The sequence below is a fragment of the Pinus tabuliformis genome, chromosome 7, assembly GCF_031772625.1.
Source record: "Pinus tabuliformis cultivar Carrire ecotype Pingquan chromosome 7, CPIR1, whole genome shotgun sequence".
Lineage (NCBI taxonomy): Eukaryota > Viridiplantae > Streptophyta > Pinopsida > Pinales > Pinaceae > Pinus > Pinus tabuliformis.
Window position 1 is genome coordinate 1152225540 of NC_142293.1, and position 18808 is coordinate 1152244347.

The following is an 18808-nucleotide window of genomic DNA, read 5'->3' on the forward strand; positions in this document are numbered from 1 at the left end:
TTAAAGAAATTCCATGTACAATTCAATGCATCCAACATTGCAATCAGAGTTTTGCTTGTACAGCAGGTCGACGAATTAGTTCATAACTCAAATGCATATGCTAGTAAAAAACTAAAGAAGGTAGGAAGAAAGTATTCAACTACTAAAAATAAGGGCTTAGAATGATTTTTCTATGTAAAATTCTAAACATTACTTGTTGGCCGACAATTTTGTATTTTATATAGACCATCAAGCATTAAAACACTTTATCAACAAGTCAATCCATCAAGGGAGATTTTGTTGTTCCGAGAATTTGAATTCGAAAGGACTATTTAACCTAGCAGAAATAATGTACGGCTAGATCACTTACCAGGAGTATAAACAGGGGATGACGAAAATGGAATAAAGGATTACCTTCCAAATGCTCACCTATTTAAAGTGGAAGACACACTAAGAGAACTATTATAAATTTTCCAATTATTATTATAAGAAGGAAAGGCACCTAAAAGCTAATTGAAAAAAAAAAATTGCCATGAAAGTTGCCCCCTTTACACTAATAAATGAATATTTTCATAAACTGGGACAAAATGATGTATCAAAAATATGTGACTTAGAGTATGAGATGGATAGTATAATTGAGGAGGCACGTTATAGTATAGCAAGGAAAATACTACAAGTAGGATTACGGTGGCCCAAACTACATAAAAATTGTAGATATAAATAAGTGTGGCGAGTGATAGAGGATAGGTCAACCACTATGGAAGAATGAGATCCCTTCACATTCAATTAACCAAAGCCTCCTATTTGAAATCTAGGCTATTGACTTTGTAGGATCTTTTCCAAAAAATAGGAAAAAGGATATGAGCCAGATATAGTATTGTTAGTTGAATACTTAACTAAATAAGTAGAGATAAAATTAATTGAGAAAAAATAGGAAAAAGGATATGATCCAGATATAATATAACAATAGTTCAATACTTAACTAAATAGGTAGAGATAGAATTAATTGAGACCGACACAAAAGAAGTTGTAGTTAAATTTATTTATGAGAATGTCATCACCAATTTTGGATGCCTAATGACAATAATAAGTGACTAGGGAAACTATTTTGTGATCAACTAGGGAAATAAATATATTAATGGAGGAAATATAGATCAACCACTAGAAATTTCCACCCTATCACCCATAGGAAAATGTAAGAGAGTCCTTTAAAAAACCCTACATAAATGATTTTAAAAAATATGTGGCATCAACAGGGATGGTTGGGAGGACATGGTACTCCGTATCTTTTTCTTTCCTTTTTCGTAGGAGGAATTGATAAGCATAACACACTATAATATGTACCACCAAAGATCACATTGCACTGCTACCACTATAACCCCTTGACTCAATATAATATCCCAAAAAATATAATTGCTATATAAGGGTCAAAGAAGGAAGGGAATACAACACTAAATAAAACAAATGAGATTAAATTCATTGGAGGAGATATTGATATCTTGACCCTTGAAGGAAAGACAAATCTTGAAATAATTTTTTGGTCTATTTGATGAATTAGAAAAGAAATCAAATCAATAGAAATGTTGATAGAGGAGACACCAATAAGGGAAGGATATAGTCCTTGATTAATTCCTTAATTTATTAAAAGAAGAAGAATTAGTGTTTCAATTAATGGAACTACTAAACATCCTCAAGCAATGTAAAGAAGAATAAACAACATGCACAAATTTTTGCTAATTAAATCAAGAAGAAATATTGCACAATGATACAATCCGTATGCTAACTTGGAAATCAAGGTATTTGCAGTTCCATAGGGCTTGGTCAACTTTAGATCTCAAGTAAACATTCTCCTAAAAGAACTTGGATTAAAATGGGGAAACTTGACTTGGCTAGGCCCAAAAAATTATTAAAATTAGTAGATTAAAGATTCATTGAACCAAATGGCATACTAAAATGTGTGGAATTTATCATTATGGGAATATTGAATGTGGTCTATTTTGAAGTTACTAATTTAGTTGAGGTTATTCTAGTATATTTTGCGTTGGTCTACCAACCATGGGCTCGGAAGATGAAAGTAACAATTTCCCTAGTAAAAGACTAAATAAAACTAAAAGGACATGATAATAGTATTATTACACCCTTGGACCTCAAATAACGGAAACCTTGGTCATAACCCAGGTGATATAAGAAAATTTTACCAAGCAATCTAAGGAGAAAACAACAATGTTGTTTGACTTCTACAGGAAAATTGTTTCTTGGCTCACCATTGTCTATGGGAAAAAATTCTAAGGTAGAATTATATGAGTGGAAAATGAACACGTATGAGTAAAAAACAAGGGAGTGTTAGACAATTGAAGCCATATTGAAGGAAATATTCCAATCTTACTTTTCAATCAAACCAATATCCACCATACATGAGAGAAGAACTATACAATGTCAAAGTATAATACCCATGGAATCCAAGCAACTACAATACCTCCCATAATATTTAACGAATGAGAGTCACCTGTGGTCCATGTCGATTTGTATTGAAAACAATCAAAGAGCATGGTTGATTGCAAAGATTGTCACAATCATTCATTGGAAAATTTGCACAATGGTGGGAAACACTTTCACTTTGACAATAGACATGGACCCATCTCCACAACATACTTTATTAAATTATTTGGAGGGAAGAAACCCATAGCTATAATCAACATAGTAAAGTGTAAACTAGGGTTTTATCAAGAAGCCCATATATAGGCATGTGAAAATTAATGGAGAAGGACTGGATATAGAGATGAAAGATTCTGATTGTGCATGTTCCCAAATATATTGGGATGATTTTCCATATAAATGACATGAAATTGGAGAAACTTGAGGAGACACTTGCAATTGCAAAGAATATAAAGAAATTTTTATGAAATATTTCTCCTCTTCTCTAGCAAAAATCAACCTACAAGGAGTGGTTTAGGAAATTAGAGACTTCATAAATAAACAAAGTAACAAAGATATGCAATAAAAGGTAATTCAATGGTCAACATAGGGTTGATGTCAACTTGTAATAGGATACAATTCTAGGAAAAAATACATTCAAATCATTTGATAAATTGTCATGGAAAACGAATGTATTTCGGGAAAGAGAGATCATCTAGAGTTTATAAAACAAGTAAAATATATTTTAAAAGTGTCTAAACAAGTTTACCTAGAAGTAAGAGAAAATTCATTGTCTGGTAGCATATAATGAAGTCCATGAAAGAAAGAAATAAAAATGGATGAAGTGAAGGTACTGAAATAGATGGACACCAAAATTCTAGTTGCAAAGATTGTTTATCCCACACATAAGTCAAAAATGGTTATCCCTAACCAAAGAAGCATGATCCCAATAAATTAAAAAAAGTATGTTAACTTAATAAGTTTGAACAAATTGACACTCATTGATCCTTTCCTAACCCCATTCATAGGTGAAACAATAAACAATGTAGTATAACAGGCATTTTATTAATTTACAAATGAATTTTCAAGCTACACTGAAGTCAAAGCCCCAACCTTGAGATTACCTAACTAGTTGAATAAATTTCATGTACAATTTGATGAATCCAATGTTGTAGTTGGAATTTTCTTTGCACAACCCAGAGATGAATTAGTCAACCATCCAAATGCACATGCTAGTTGAAAATTAAATAAGGAGAAATAAACTTTCTAAAAAAAATGGAATCATTTCCCCCTTAAGTTTAGAAACTTGTTTTCCAACCCTTTTGTATTTTTTACACACCATTAAGCTTTGAAATACTCGGTCACAAGCCTCACCATTAAAGCAAAATATTTAGATGGCTTTTATTGTTTTAATAATTTAAATTTGTGGTGATTGTTTGACATGGGAGAAATAATGTGGGGCCAATTCACCTATCAAGAGTTGAAACATGGAAAGAATAATTAGGAATATATAATGATCTACTAGAAGCTCACTTGTTTAAAGTGAAATTTACACTAAGAGAACTAGTAAAAAACTTTCCAATTTTTTCATGAAAAAACTTGCCAAGAAAGCCACTCCATTTACACTAATAAATGGATATCTATTGTATAAATTAGGACTAGATGATGTATTAATATGATATGCCTTAGAGTATGAGAGAGATAGTATAATTGAGAAGGCACATGCTCGTACTACAAAAGACCACTTTCATGCAAATAATACAACTAGAAAAATAATACAAGTAGGATTATGGTAGCCCAAACTGCATTAAGTCTAACAAGTGTCGACTCATACCTATTGCTCATGCACATAAGATAAACAAGTGCCAATAATTTATATCCCGTGTGTAAATCATATGGTGAATAGCAAAACCAACTTGCCACATATACTTGTGCGATGATCACATTTTCGTCATATGCCATATTAATCAAAATTGAAATTATATAACCAATTGCAAATCAAAGTTTGTTGAAATGAATCAACTTGTAAGAAAATAAAACATGTAAAATTTGCACCAAGAAACCAAGTTGATTCACTTGTTTAAAACAACATTAAGTGACTCATACGCATGACATCTATATCATAGGAAAACAAATGAAGTATACCATGGCATAATTGAAATGAAGCAACAATAGATGCCTCCACCACACAAATTGAAAAACATTGTTACATATACATGGCCCAACAACCATCCAAGCACATCATGATTTATGCAATTTACACCCCAAAATCATTTTTCCATCAAGAATTGAACCAAAGGTACTCAATCAACAAATGATGAAGGTGGACTCAATGTAATATATTGGGCATGTAGGATCCAAACCAATTTGTAAAGGTTGGGGGAAATGATCATCCAATAGTGATTATGTATGTCATTATAGGTGGTGACCTAAATTGATAAGATAGATAAGAGTTTGGAAATTTCAAGAAGAATTGAAACATTTACAAACTTTGGTTAATTGATCATTTTTTAGATCAACACCCAAGAATCATCTATACAATTTGTTTTCCCTTAGTCAATCTTTTTTCTTGTCCTTATATGTTATTTTGTCCTCTTTTATATATTTTAGACTCCAAATTTATTTGTGGTCGCCATTAAGCTTTTTGTTTGATTACTATACCTTGTTGATTTTGTTTCCTTCTTTTTATGGGGGCACTAGGAAATTTTTATATTCCTCTTCCTTATTTGGTTATTTTGATGGTTGGATCCACTTCTTAGAGAAATAATGATTACAATGGATATATTCATGGCACTAATTATATTTCAATGGGATATACTTCTAGTCCAAATGTATTAACATGCACTTAGTCTTTGAGTTGGAGTTTAATGGTTCTAAGAGGTTTTTGTTTAGGTCTATCTCCAATCATATTCTAGTGCAACACTAGATTCCTCCTTTTTGGCTCAAAAAAATCTATAATTACTCTAAGCATGTCCCATATTTCTTAAGGATTTGTTTTTTCCTACAACATTGAGGGCACAATAGGAGATCTTAGTCATGCCAATGTATGAGGATTTCCTTTCGAGGATAAAATGTCAAAGATATCATGTTTAGGTAGATGACACTTGTTCCCCAAAACTAAGGTCATAATTGAATGATGTAATTTTGCATTCCTCATTCTCAAAGAGGAAAGCATTAAATCCGTTTCCACAATAGTGGAACTTGATTTCTCAAACCATAAGAGGCATTTATAACATTTGTATCAATTCATCTGGATTTTTGGATATGACCAAGACCCATTCTGAATTTATGAATAATTTCCATTTTAGAGAATACATAGCACTATTTTGTGGGACCCTTGTGGATTTTTTTAGCTTAGGAGCTTTTGATAATATTTTAACAAAATGAAAAGATGTGAAAAAATTTCTAAGCCACTCGAGGGTTGTAATAACATCGTATGATCGAGAAGGTGTAAACAAGTTGGCATTGATGAGACAAGATTCATTGCCACACTATGAACAAACATGGGATGGAAGGAAGGGAAATTATTGTAAAATCCTAGTAAAGTAACTTATCTTGAAAATAAACAACTATTTACAAAATGTCAAGCCTTGATTCTTTCTTTCGCAAGTTGAAGTCTTGAGAATCATATGGAAATTAAAACTCTAAACATCTTAATGTGAAGTTAAGTGATGTTATACATAAACATGATATTACCCTAGCTAATCGAATCCAAATCCATTTTTGTGTTTATGATCACATTTTCATCACATGTCATATTGAATATGACTCAAAAATATATCATTGACTATAAATGATACTTCATGTAATCCATCTCACAAATTAAAGTAAGCTAAGATGAATTAGTTAGTGAGACAATAAAACATGTATTATTTGCATTAAGGAACCAACTCCACTCACTTTCCTACATCAATGTTAAGTGAGTCATAAGAACAACATGTATAAGGCACCAAAACAAAGAAACTATACCATGAAATTGTTGAAATGAAGCAATGATAGATACCTTCACCACATAGATTGCAAATGTTAAATATACTTGCCCAAACAACCATCTAAGGACATTATGAATCATGCATCATGTAGCCTAAAAGCATCATACCATTAAGACTTGAACCCAAAGTGCTCACTAAAAAATGATGATGTGGATGCAATGTAATACATCAAGCATGTAGGTACTAACTAACTCATGAAGTTCATCGGGGGAAGGATCATGTAATAGTGCTCGCGTATGCCTTTGTAGGCAATAAGACATTAAAAAATTTAGAACTTTCAAGAAGAATTTAAACATTTTTCATTTCACATTTGTTGATAATTCTTGCGATCAACATCCTAGAATTGTCTATACAATTTGCTTTCCATTGATAGGTCCTTTTTACTTATCCTTATATGTTTTTTTTATCCTTTTATATATATTTGAGACTTTTAAACTCCAAATTTATTTGTGGCTACCATTGAGCTTCTTTATTTAATTGTTATATTTTATGAAATTTGTTTCCTTCTTTTTGTCGGGGAATTAAGAAAATTTTCCCTATTCCTCTTCCTTTTTTAGCTCATTTGATGATTGGATCCATGTCTTAGTGGTCTATGAACTACTACGGATATTCCATTGGAATAGTTCATCACAATAGTTCTTATAATATTATGAAATATTAGCCATTTTTTATTTTCGTGATGAGAGGTGCTGAGGTCACTCGCGTGCAGCCCTAGCTGCTGTTGCAGCACTCAGAGTCGCAGTCCTTCCTACACCTCAACGGCCTCCTACTACTAAGGCCCGAATCCACCAAGGAAGGAGAGATAGCACCTCCTGCTGAAAGCGCGCATCCACTTGAGCAAAATGGATCCATTAGAGATCGAAGATCACCACATAGATCACCATCAGGAATCAGAAGTAACAGCCAAAGCCTTCGCCTCCCTCATTTATGTAATGGGTCCGACAAAGAACCGACTAGAAATCTCAAAGTTTGTTAAGAGAATGGAAGAAATACCAGAGATATCACTTCCTCCTGCCCTCCCACGAAGAGCAGCACTCTCCCTGGAAGAATGAGGACTAGTAGGGCAATTTACTAGGTTGTGGTCATCACCCAAGACTGTCCAAAAATGGGTAGAAATTGGTCAACTCCAATAAATTGGAAAATTTCGATCAGGTTCTGCGGTAGAGGGTATTACACCTTTCATTTCGAGACCAAGGAGGACCGGAACTTGATATTCAGGAATGGGCTGTATTTTATGGACATGAGGGGGTTGTATCTAAACAGATGGACACCAGACTTTGACCCAGAAATGGATGTCCCAAGCATTGTACCTATATGGGTTAGATTGTCGCATCTTCCTCTCCACCGCTAGGGAGACGAATTAGTTAAATCCATAGGAAACACGGTGGGGAAATACATTGACAGATGTGATCCAAAGGAAAATATGCATGCATGCGCCCGAATATGTGTCGAAGTATATCTAGGGAGAGGACTCCCAAAAGATATCAAAATCAAAGTGGACCGTGGACGCACATACAACAGTTGGATTACAAGAAAATTCCCTTCAAATGCAAGGTATGTCATGAATACGGTCATTTCGCAAATAGATGTACAAAAAGAAAAGAAAATGAAAGTGAAAAAATAGAGGAACTGGATAATAAATGGGAGTAGGTCAAACAAAAAAAAATAGTTAACAAGCAACCAATCCAGCCTCCTTCATAGCCCTTAGCATCCATTGAAGCTCAACCCTCCTCACCAAAGGCTGACCTTGCCACTACAAATCCATTCGATCCATTGGATCCATCTGCCCCTTCATCCCCTAGACCTAAATCTAGATCTAGATCTAGATCTAGAACCCCTCACTCTCCCAACCCTTCTCAATCTCCCCACTCCCCCAGAATCTCAAACTCCCACCACTCCCCGCCTCCCTTAGTAGACAGAACCTTAACCGGAAAACAAGCAAAGGAAGCATTCCCAAACAATGAAACCAAGAAAAAGTGGGAAGAAAGACAAACAAAGAACTAAGGGATGAAGCAACAGCAAAAGAAATGGCTCTAGGAACGCAGCAACTTGTGGACACTTTCCTAGGGAAAAACACAGGGAAGAATGAGAAAAGCTATCAAAAGGGGAAGGGAACTATGTACCACCCAATAGGTAAATAATGATAATAGTCTCCTAGAATTGTAGACGAATGGGGACATCTTTTAAAGAAAATGTTGCAAGGTACATAGTAGCAAATGAAAACCCAAATATTTTAATGATCCAGGAGACAAAAGCAAGAAATCAAGACACTGAAAATCTTAAAAAAAAAAGTTCAGAAACTATGAAGAGGAAGCTATCCAGGCAACAGGAGCTTCAGGGGGAATATGCACAATATGGAAAAAAGGAATATGGGAATTAATTCAAAATAAAACAGATCAGCATTGCATAATAATGGACCTCAGGAAAATTAGCACAAATGAGAGATATAGGGTCATAAATATATATGCCCCCAACCACTATAAGGATAAAGAACAGTGTTGGGCCACATTGAAGGAAGTGTTAAAAGAAACACAAGCTGGGAAAGTGATTTTAGGAGGAGACTTAAATCTAGTAAGAAGTATAGAGGAAAAATTTGGAGGAATTTATCAAGCGGACCCCTCCAGGAATTCATTAGAAGAAATAATGGAGCAATACATCCTTTTGGACATTCCCCCAAATAATGGGAAATACAAATGGAATAATAAAAGAGCGGGGAAAAGCAATATCAAAGAAAGATTGGATAGAATCTTAATCCAAGAAAGTATAGCAGCAGGTTATAGTTCCATCAAATCAAAAATCATTCACAACACTGCATCAGATCATAAACCAATAGTAATAATACTAGGAAAAATGGAAAACCAAGGCCCCCTCCCATTTAGATACAGCTCAACCTGGGACAGTAACACAGAAATCAGCGAGTTAGTAAAAACAGTATGGGAACCAAGAATATCAGGCTCACCTCATTACATATGGGAGACAAAACTGAAAAAATGTAAGAGCCAAGTTAAAGGAATGGGCAAGAGAAAATGAATTAAAAAAGAAAGAAAAGAAAAAAGAGCTACAACAGAAAATGGGCAGCATGTAAGCGGAGAAAGAGGGCAAAGAAGAAAGCAAGCAGGATTACTTAAAAAGAAATAAATCTTTTGGGAAATATACAGGGAAAATAGGAAAGAGGAAGAAGAGGCCAGACTGAAATCCAGAAGCTTATGCCTCAAGGCAGGATACAAGAACACTTCTTTTTTCCATAACACTATGAAAATCAGAAGAGCAAGAAACCAGATAGAAAAGATCGAAGTGGAAAATCAAGAAGTTAAAGGAGCAGAAGAAATAAAAAAGGTAGCTCACAAGCACTTCAAAAATTTACTCTCAGCCACAGAAGAAACGACTGAGTATGAAGAAATTTTGCAGCACACAAAAAAGAAAATAAAAAAAGAACAAAACGCAAATATGTGCAAAGATCCCACAGAGGAAGAAATAGTGGAGGCCATATGGAGCTTGCACCCGGATAAAGCACCAGGGCCAGACGGTTTCACCATAGCTTTCTTTAGAAATCACTTGTATACAATCAAGAAGGACTTCCTAAGAATGGTGAAGAATGTTTTCAAAAAAAAGATGGGAGGCAACACAAAATCCTCCTATCTGGCCCTTGTCCCAAAAGAGCCAAATCCCTCCACCTTCAATAGGTTCATGCCTATTTCTATCTATAATTCCTCATATAATATAATAACAAAGATAGTGGCAAATAGAATTAAGAAAGTTTTGCCTTTAATCATATCAAAAAATCAAGGAGGGTTTGTCCCAAACAGACAAATCATTGATAATGTCATAATTGTTCAGGAGGCTATCCACTCCAGTATTCAAAAGCAGGAAAAATGCATGATAATCAAATTAGACATGGAAAATGCCTTGGATAGAATCAGCCACCCATATCTAATGGCTGTCCTCTAGAAACTTGGCTTCTCTAAAGAAATAATAGAAGTGATACATGAATGCATTTCCACCCCATGGATAGCCCCTCTCATAAATGGAAGACCCAGTGATTTCTTCCAAAGCACTAGAGGTCTTAGGCAAGGCTACCCTCTCTCTCCTTTTCTTTACATAATAATGGTAGAGACCTTAAGCAGAGCATTAGAAGCCCAGAGGAAAGAAAGAACTATAACAGGGTTGAGAATAGCAAAAGGAATAAAAACCATAAATCATTCATTGTTTGCGGATGATACTCTGTTACTAGGAGGAGCATCAACAACAATAGCTAGAAGATTCAAAAAAACTCTCGAGGAATTTCTATAGGTGTCAGGTGGGCTATTAAACAACTCAAAATGCAGGATCTATGGGTGGAATATTCCATCTAGAACCATGCAAAGGATCTCCCAAATTATGGAAATTCCAGCACAAGAAAAATGGAGTCATTTCTTCTACTTGGGACTTCCAATCTCAAAAGAGAGCATGAAAGCAGAAATATGGACAAAACAGATTGAAAAAATGCAAACTAAGATAAGGAATTGGGGAATGATGTGGCTAAACATGGTTGGAAGGGTGATATTAATCAAATCCCTCCTTGTTGCATTACCGATTTATCAATACGCTATAATCATGGCACCAGCAAGCGCCCACAAACAGATGGAATTAATCTTAAGATGCTTTCTATGGCAGGGGGGAGTAAGAAAATAAAAAGTCCAGTCTAGTCAGGTGGGAACAAGTAGTGCAACCTTATGAAAAAGGAGGACTATCCATCTGACTACCTGGGCTCATGAATGTAGCTCTTGGAATGAAAATAGTGTGGAGACTCGTTACAAGTAAAGAGAGCTGGTGGAAAAAAAATCCTCATTAACAAATATATGGACAGATCGAAGGAAAAATTGTTGAAGGGAAACATCCCAATAAGAAAAAGTACCCAAGTATGGAAACTAATCAAAAAAGTTATCCCAACAATGAGCAGCCACATCTCAAAAATTCCAAGTAATGGAAAAACAATATCGATTTGGGAGGACAGGATCATGGGAAAAGACGAAATTCAGAATTATCCGAAAGTAGAGGGTCTTCAAGAATGGCTGAAAGGAAGAGGATTCAACACTCTACATTCAATCTCGTTGTGGAATCAAAAGGGATGGCAGAAGTGGAAAATTCCAACCATACCAGCAATCCTAGAAGGATAATGGATCAAAATCAGGCAGCATTTAAAAGGGGCGGCTCCAATCCACTATGACAAGGAAGATAGCTTCCTGTGGGATCCAAGCAATGGGCATTACACAGTCAAATTTGGATATAAAATCCTACAAGATCGGATTGACCAACAGGAATGGGACTCCTGGAAATTAGCTTGGAAAACCGAAAGTTTGCCAAAGAGAAAAATTTTCATATGGACTCTTTTAAAAGGGAAGATCTTGACCAATGAAAATTAAAAAAAAAGGGGCTTCCAAGGGCCATCACGATGTCCCTTATGTCATCAGGCAGAAGAAAACGTTCAGCACTTATTCCAAGAGTGAAAATTCTCAAGAGAGTGTTGGGAGCAGCTTATGAAGCCTCTGGAAGTGAACATAAAATTTGAAAAACCATTGTCGGAATTTCTCAGAACACTTAAGAAAGCATACCCTTATGCAACAAAGAAGAAAGCCACAATACTAAGAATATGGAAACGTATCCCAACGGTGCTATGTTGGCAAATTTGGCTGACTCGAAATAAATGCATTTTCAAAAACCAAAATCCAAGAATTGGGAAAACATTATCAAAACCTTGGGGACTGACTTCCAAAATTCCCAACGAAAAAGGAATTGCACCGACGGACTACTGTATTCTCCAACAAGAAGAAAGGGACTGGCTTAGCAAAGCCATAATAGACAACAATGGCCAAAGAGGACAGAGAAAAGAAAACTCAAAGAAAAAAATTGGAAATTAAGAATGACTAAAGAGGAACTTGAGAGCTCGAAAAAAACTTCAGAATAGACATTGTATGCATTTCATTGGAGCCTCAAAGAATAATCCGGGAAAGGCAGGAGCTGGTGGAATAATTCATGATCCAAAAGGGGAAAAAATATTCACTTATGAATGGGGAAGGACAAATGTCAAATAATAAGGCGGAAGCATACAGTTTGCCGATGGGGACAAGAATGATTAAAAAAAGAGAAATCACATAGTCAAGGCAATGGTTCGAAACAAGAACCCAAGAAATGAGTTCATTAGTAGAATCATCAAAAGAATCAGAAGGAATTTAGTAGGCTCTGGCGATGTAACCTTCAAACATGTCCCGAGGATACATAACCAGCAGGCAGGCTATCATGCAAACCGAGCTGTGGAAAAAGAGGAAGGAATAGTTAGAGAGAATCAAGATGAATACTACCTCATTGTGCCTTAATTACCATCTAAAAATGACAAGACCAAAGCGGTGGAAAATCAAGGGACAAAGCAAACATATTAAAGGAAAAAATCAAAATTTGGAAAGCAAAGCAAATCAAAGGAACCATAGTCGATGCGAAAACCAAAAAAACATGGGCAATCAATGGAAAAATCGTGGCCGCAGGGATTCTCGTATGAATGATGTCAGAGAAGGCATCCCTGATCACAAGACTGGTGAGATAAAAATCAGAGGCATTGGGAAAAATCGTGCAGGAAATCAGGGAAGGACGATCGCACTCAAGTGGGAGCTTCCAATTGCAGGTTCAGGGAAGACAGATTGAGCTATAAGAGACATGGTAAGTTAACATCCAGGAAGCACGACTATGTCCACAGAGAGTCTATTGTCGAGCGCAGAGAGAATTTGCTCGATTTCAGTCCCCTCCTATTTCTTAAAGCCATAGATTTTAGCTCTCAGATCTTTGTGTACTCTAGCGCCCAACTCTCTGTCTTACCTCAGCACGCCCAGCATCCCCTCATCGATGTGAATTCAGATCGCCTCACTGATCTCTATTTCAAATCCACTACTCCTTTTTTACAAATCAGCTCTCAGTCCCATTGTCATTATAGTCGCACCACCTGCCTTCAGTCCCCTGCCTCTCTTCATATTGTCACCTCCCGAAGCAAGACTTTCTCTCTCCATATTATCATTTTCCAGCACTGTTTTATTCGCAGGTCCACACCTAGGCCCATAATCATCCAAGGCGTTGTTAATTCTCAAGCAAGCCAGAACATCGCTCAACAAGGTAGCACTGCTCAGGCTCAAGGGCTAGCAATCAACAGCAGAAGGAAAGCTATCATAGACAACACAAGAGTCAGGGAGCTTAGTAAGGCAAGAAGAAGGAGCAATAAAATGGAGCTCAACCCCATCAAAAAGGTAGCCATGAACGATGCATGCCCAACATGCAAGGGAAACAAAATCATGATACACTGGCTGCAACAGTCATTAAAGGACCTCCGAAGTGAAATGTGGATGGAATGCAGATTTCAGAAGCGCAATATGGCAGTTCAAAAAGAAGAGATTATGGCCTTGAAATCAAAGTGCAAGCACCTAGAGGAAGCAGTGGACTACTACAAAAGCAAAGCCACGAGCAGTGAGGGGGAGAATTCGGTCAACAAAAACAACATGCATCAAGCAGCCCATGAATACTCAGTTTATAAACCATAAATCTTAGTGATTTCATGTTATGTAAATTTGTTTTCTTAGTTGGTCAATATATCAAGCAGTATCCTAGAATAGCTAAAAAAACTTTTGATGTTTTGACACTAAGCACATGAGAAAGGTTTGCGTGCCTATCTTACTGCTTAGTCTACTATAACAGAATAGCGGAATGTAAAAGGAGCTTGCTCCAAGACTTTTTTTGGTAATATATCACCTAACCAAACTTGTTAATATATATATATATATCTATATATATATATATATATATATATATATATATATATATATGTTATGAAATATTAGAATATGCAAGTTAATTTTTCCTTCCATCCCATATTAATTAATTACTAGTTTTGCTTGAATTTTATGAAATAACATATTAGAGAGAGTTTCACCCTAAAAGTACCCATGAAATTTTCACGTAATTTCCATGTCATAATATGTAAACCAATCAAAATCCTTTAAATTTAAAAAGAGGTACATGTAAATATTTTCGAGGGAAGAGAAGAAAACTAATTTTTTAAATTGTATTTTTGGCTTATCTCCGTATATGTTTACACAAATTTCAAGTGTAGACACTTGTTGGATGCAAGATTAAATTCTGCATCCAACGAGTACCCATTACACACACTTTTGAGGAGATCCACATTGATAAAAATTGAAGATGAATACGTCTTTTAATGTGCCTTTAATTTTTTTTTTTTTTATCAATGTGAGTCTTCTCAAAAGTATGCGTAATGGGTACTCATTGGATGCATAATTTGATTCTGCATCCAACGAGTGTCTCTACTTGAAATTTGAGTAAACCTATAAGGAAATAAGCGAAAAATACAATTCAAAAAATTAGTTTTCTTCTTTTCCCTCGAAAATATTTACATGTACCTCTTTTTAAATTTAAAGGATTTTGATTGGTTTACATATTATGACATGGAAATTACGTGAAAATTTCATGGGTACTTTTAGGCTAAATTTTCATGGGCACTTGATTGGTTTAATCCAGCTGGAAATTGGTGTCAATCCACCTTTTTATCGAATCATCATGGTCAATGATTTTTTTCTACTGTTTGTGGTTTCCAAGTCCATGGTTTTGGTAAACCATGATATCCACCCATGGTACTTGAGAGGTGGAAGAAAACGAAATAAAAAGCTAATCGTACAATTAGCTTTTACCATAAACAACTATTCATTAGTTTTTTACCGTAGTGATTTATGGTATTCACCCATGGTTTTGGACATATAATGAAAGTGCATGACTCTAGGTGAAAAGACATTGTAAATAGTATAATAAGGGTCTTCATTATTGTAAAAGCATGAATTTTTTTCCCATGATGTAGTTCGACTAATTTCTTTTACCATTTACTCTAGATTTTTTTTACCATGTTGGGTAATTTAATTGACTGTTAAATTACTTGCATTTATATGTCAGTCTAGGTACGTGAGCTTGCGAAGTACACTACACCGTATGTATTAGGAGATTAGCTTTCAATATTTATGCATAACTGAAATGAATTGGAAACTTCAAAATGAAATTAGATCTTTAATATAAACTATGAAAATACTAAGTTTTTGGAAAGCAAATTAATTTTAAACGAGAAAAAGAAACATAAAGATTATAGATGTAAGAAAACATCAGATTTTATCCTATGAAAGCATGGAGATTTTTTTCTAAAATTTACAAACTTTAATCTATGGAATCATGAACATTTTAATCTAAGAAAGCATAAACATTTAATCTATAGAAAGCATGAGTTTTTAATCTATGATAAGCATAAACAATTAATCTATGTAAAACAAACCATTCATGAGAATATGAAAGAAATGGAAAACATCTATACTATTGTCACAGATCCCAAGGGGCTCTCATGAGCACTGCAAGGTTTTGAAAACTTAGATCAAGAGAAGAGATTTAAATCACAATTTCATTCAGAGCTATGGCATGTTAAAAAAATTACATTCAATGAAAAAAATAGAGTTATTCTCCTTCAATAAGCAACAACAGTTACAAATAAAGATCATCCTTGACATCTCTGATAACCCTCCTCTCATCAAGAAGACTGCAATTTATAGAATTTTGAGACAATTAACAAACTCAGATTTTTCTTGCTTAAGTTTTGGTCATGAGATCAAATCAAATCAAATTTCATGGATTTTTGGATCAAAGATCAGCCCATATCTGATCAAACTTATCTCTATGCCACGAATTTGTTAAAGAACAACTCGTTCAGGCCTTTTTGTTGACTGTGCATTAAATGAAAAATTGAAAAACTGTATATCCACGTAATATGCAAAATAAGGCTCCAAATAACTTCAAAAATATCTCAAATGGTAACAAATTTGAGAAAACTTCTCATCAATAACCTAATGGGGCTTGTGCTGAACAAAACCCATGTCTTTTTTTCTTCCGAAATTCACTTTCAATTGCTTAAAAAACATGTTTGAAGTTGATTGGTCAAAACTACTGTGTTTTTCCCTTGATTTGATGTTGGAGGTACACACATGCGATCTAGGTAGAATTTGACCAATAAAAATCCATATTGGAGCTTCTAGAAACCAAATCCAAGTGTTGTATCTCCTTCTGTAGTGGTGCTACTACCTCAACCATGGAGATAGCTACAGAAACTTGACAAAACTGCAACAACTTGAACTTGCTAAACAGTCATTAGTAAAACCATGCAAAATTCTTCTTAATTCATTAAAAATGATGGAAATAATAAAATAAACCATGTAAACATGTATGCGGGAATTTAGTGCGTTTATGAAGAAATGTGGTTAAAAATGATGATAATGGGTGAATGGAATGATGCGAAAATGGATAGTTTCATCAACAAAATCATGACAAGTTGGAGGCCCAACACCCACATTGATAAAAATTGAATATGAACACTCTTTTTTAATGTATCTTCAATTTTTATCAATGTGGGTCTTCTAAAAAGTATGTGTAATGGGTACTCATTGGATGCAAGCATCCAACGAGTGTCTACACTTGAAATTTGAGTAAACCTATAAGGAGATAAGCCAAAAATATAATTAAAAAAAATATTTTTCTTCTTTTCCCTCCAAAATATTTACATGTGCCTCTTTTTAGATTTAAAGGATCTCATTGATTTACATATTATGACATGGACATTACATGAAAATTTCATGGGCACTTGATTAGTTTAATCCAACTGGAAATTGGTGTCAATCCACCGTTTTATTGAATCATCATGGTCAATAATTGTTTTCTACTGTTGGTGGTTTTCAAGTCCATGGTTTTGGTAAACCATGGTATTCGAGAGGTGGAAGAAAATGAAATAAAAACTCCTTGTACATTTAGCTTTTACCATAAACAATTATTCATTAGTTTTTTACCATAATGATTTATGGTATTCACCCATGGTATTGGACATATAACGAAAGTGCATGACTCTAGGTGAAAATACATTGTAAATAGTATAAATAAGGGTCTTCATTATTGTAAAAGCATGATTTTTTTTTACCATTTACTCTAGATTATTTCTTTTATGCACTTGTGCCATTTTTTATTGGTAGTTTTTATCTCATTCCTTAGACATTTCAAATCAGTGGTATCAGAGCAGCCTGCTCTTTATCTATCTTTTTGTGCATGTCCCCAACGAGATTAGGGTATATGGAGTTGGGGCTTGAACTACTCAAGCCTCTCCAAGACCATCCTCATTGACCTTGATGACCTCCCATGGTGGAAGAAATGAAATTTGAGGGTGAAAGAGATCATATTAAATTGTTGCTTAAGGAATCCATCACATAACAAAGGGATTATATGATGGATAATTTTGCCCAGATCCTTTGACGAATGACAACAACTAACACATCTTCATAAAATGTCACTTTAGAGGCACTGCCTCATTCAAGGTACACTTTAGTTTTTATATTCTTGTATTCAAAGGTTAGATAGACGTGGATGCTTTAGACATATGGTTAAATCTTTTGGAAGGGTATTTCTTGGTGCACAATTTTTTCGATAAAGAAAAAATTACCTTTGCACTCCTTAAAGTTGTCCCTCGTGTCAGGAGTGGTGGGAACTTATTGTGAGCAAAAGGCCATAGAGAAATCCATAATGTTTGCAGTCACGCCCACTTTGGACTCTTTCAAGGATGCTATGAAGGAACAATATTACCTTGTTGGAAGCTATGAAGACTAGTACATGAGATGGACCACACTGCGATGGGAGAGGGACCAAACAATTGCAGAGTTAACAAATATATTCCATACATTATACACCAAATTGGGTATCAAAGACTCTGAGTGACATTTGGTGCTCAAATATTGTGACGGTTTGCATAGATACATATAGATAGAAATGGAGTTTTGGACATCTATTCATAGGGCCCAATGTACCAATATGCTATCAAAATCAGGCAAAAATTTAAATAGAAGAAGAAAGGGTTTGAATCTACGAATTCCTCAAATCAAAAGCAGGGAAAAGGCATCCCCCAATTCAATGCAAGCCCAATTTTGAGCCTGCTACCCACAGTCCCAATCTTATCTAAAAAAGGTGCTTCCTTCAACCCTTGGGATATAAATCCCTTTATATCTAATAGTGGGAGGAGCCAAAAGGGTGTCGTGCCCTGTTATTCTTTTCTAACACAGGACCTATGTGACCCTTCTATACTTTTCGACCGGCCTTCACTTTTCCTGTGTTAATTCTCCTCTTCAATACTCAACCTCTTCTAACTTCCAATTAGCATCAATCTCATTTCTTGGCTCCTTTATACTCGTTGCCTTTGGAACTATCCTAATGACCATGCATAGCAACACCCAGATCTTAAAGTCTGGCCTTCTTTTAAATATTCATTTTTCAAACCTCTAGCCTAAAGCCCATCTAGATGGACCACTTGCCATGCAACCTCC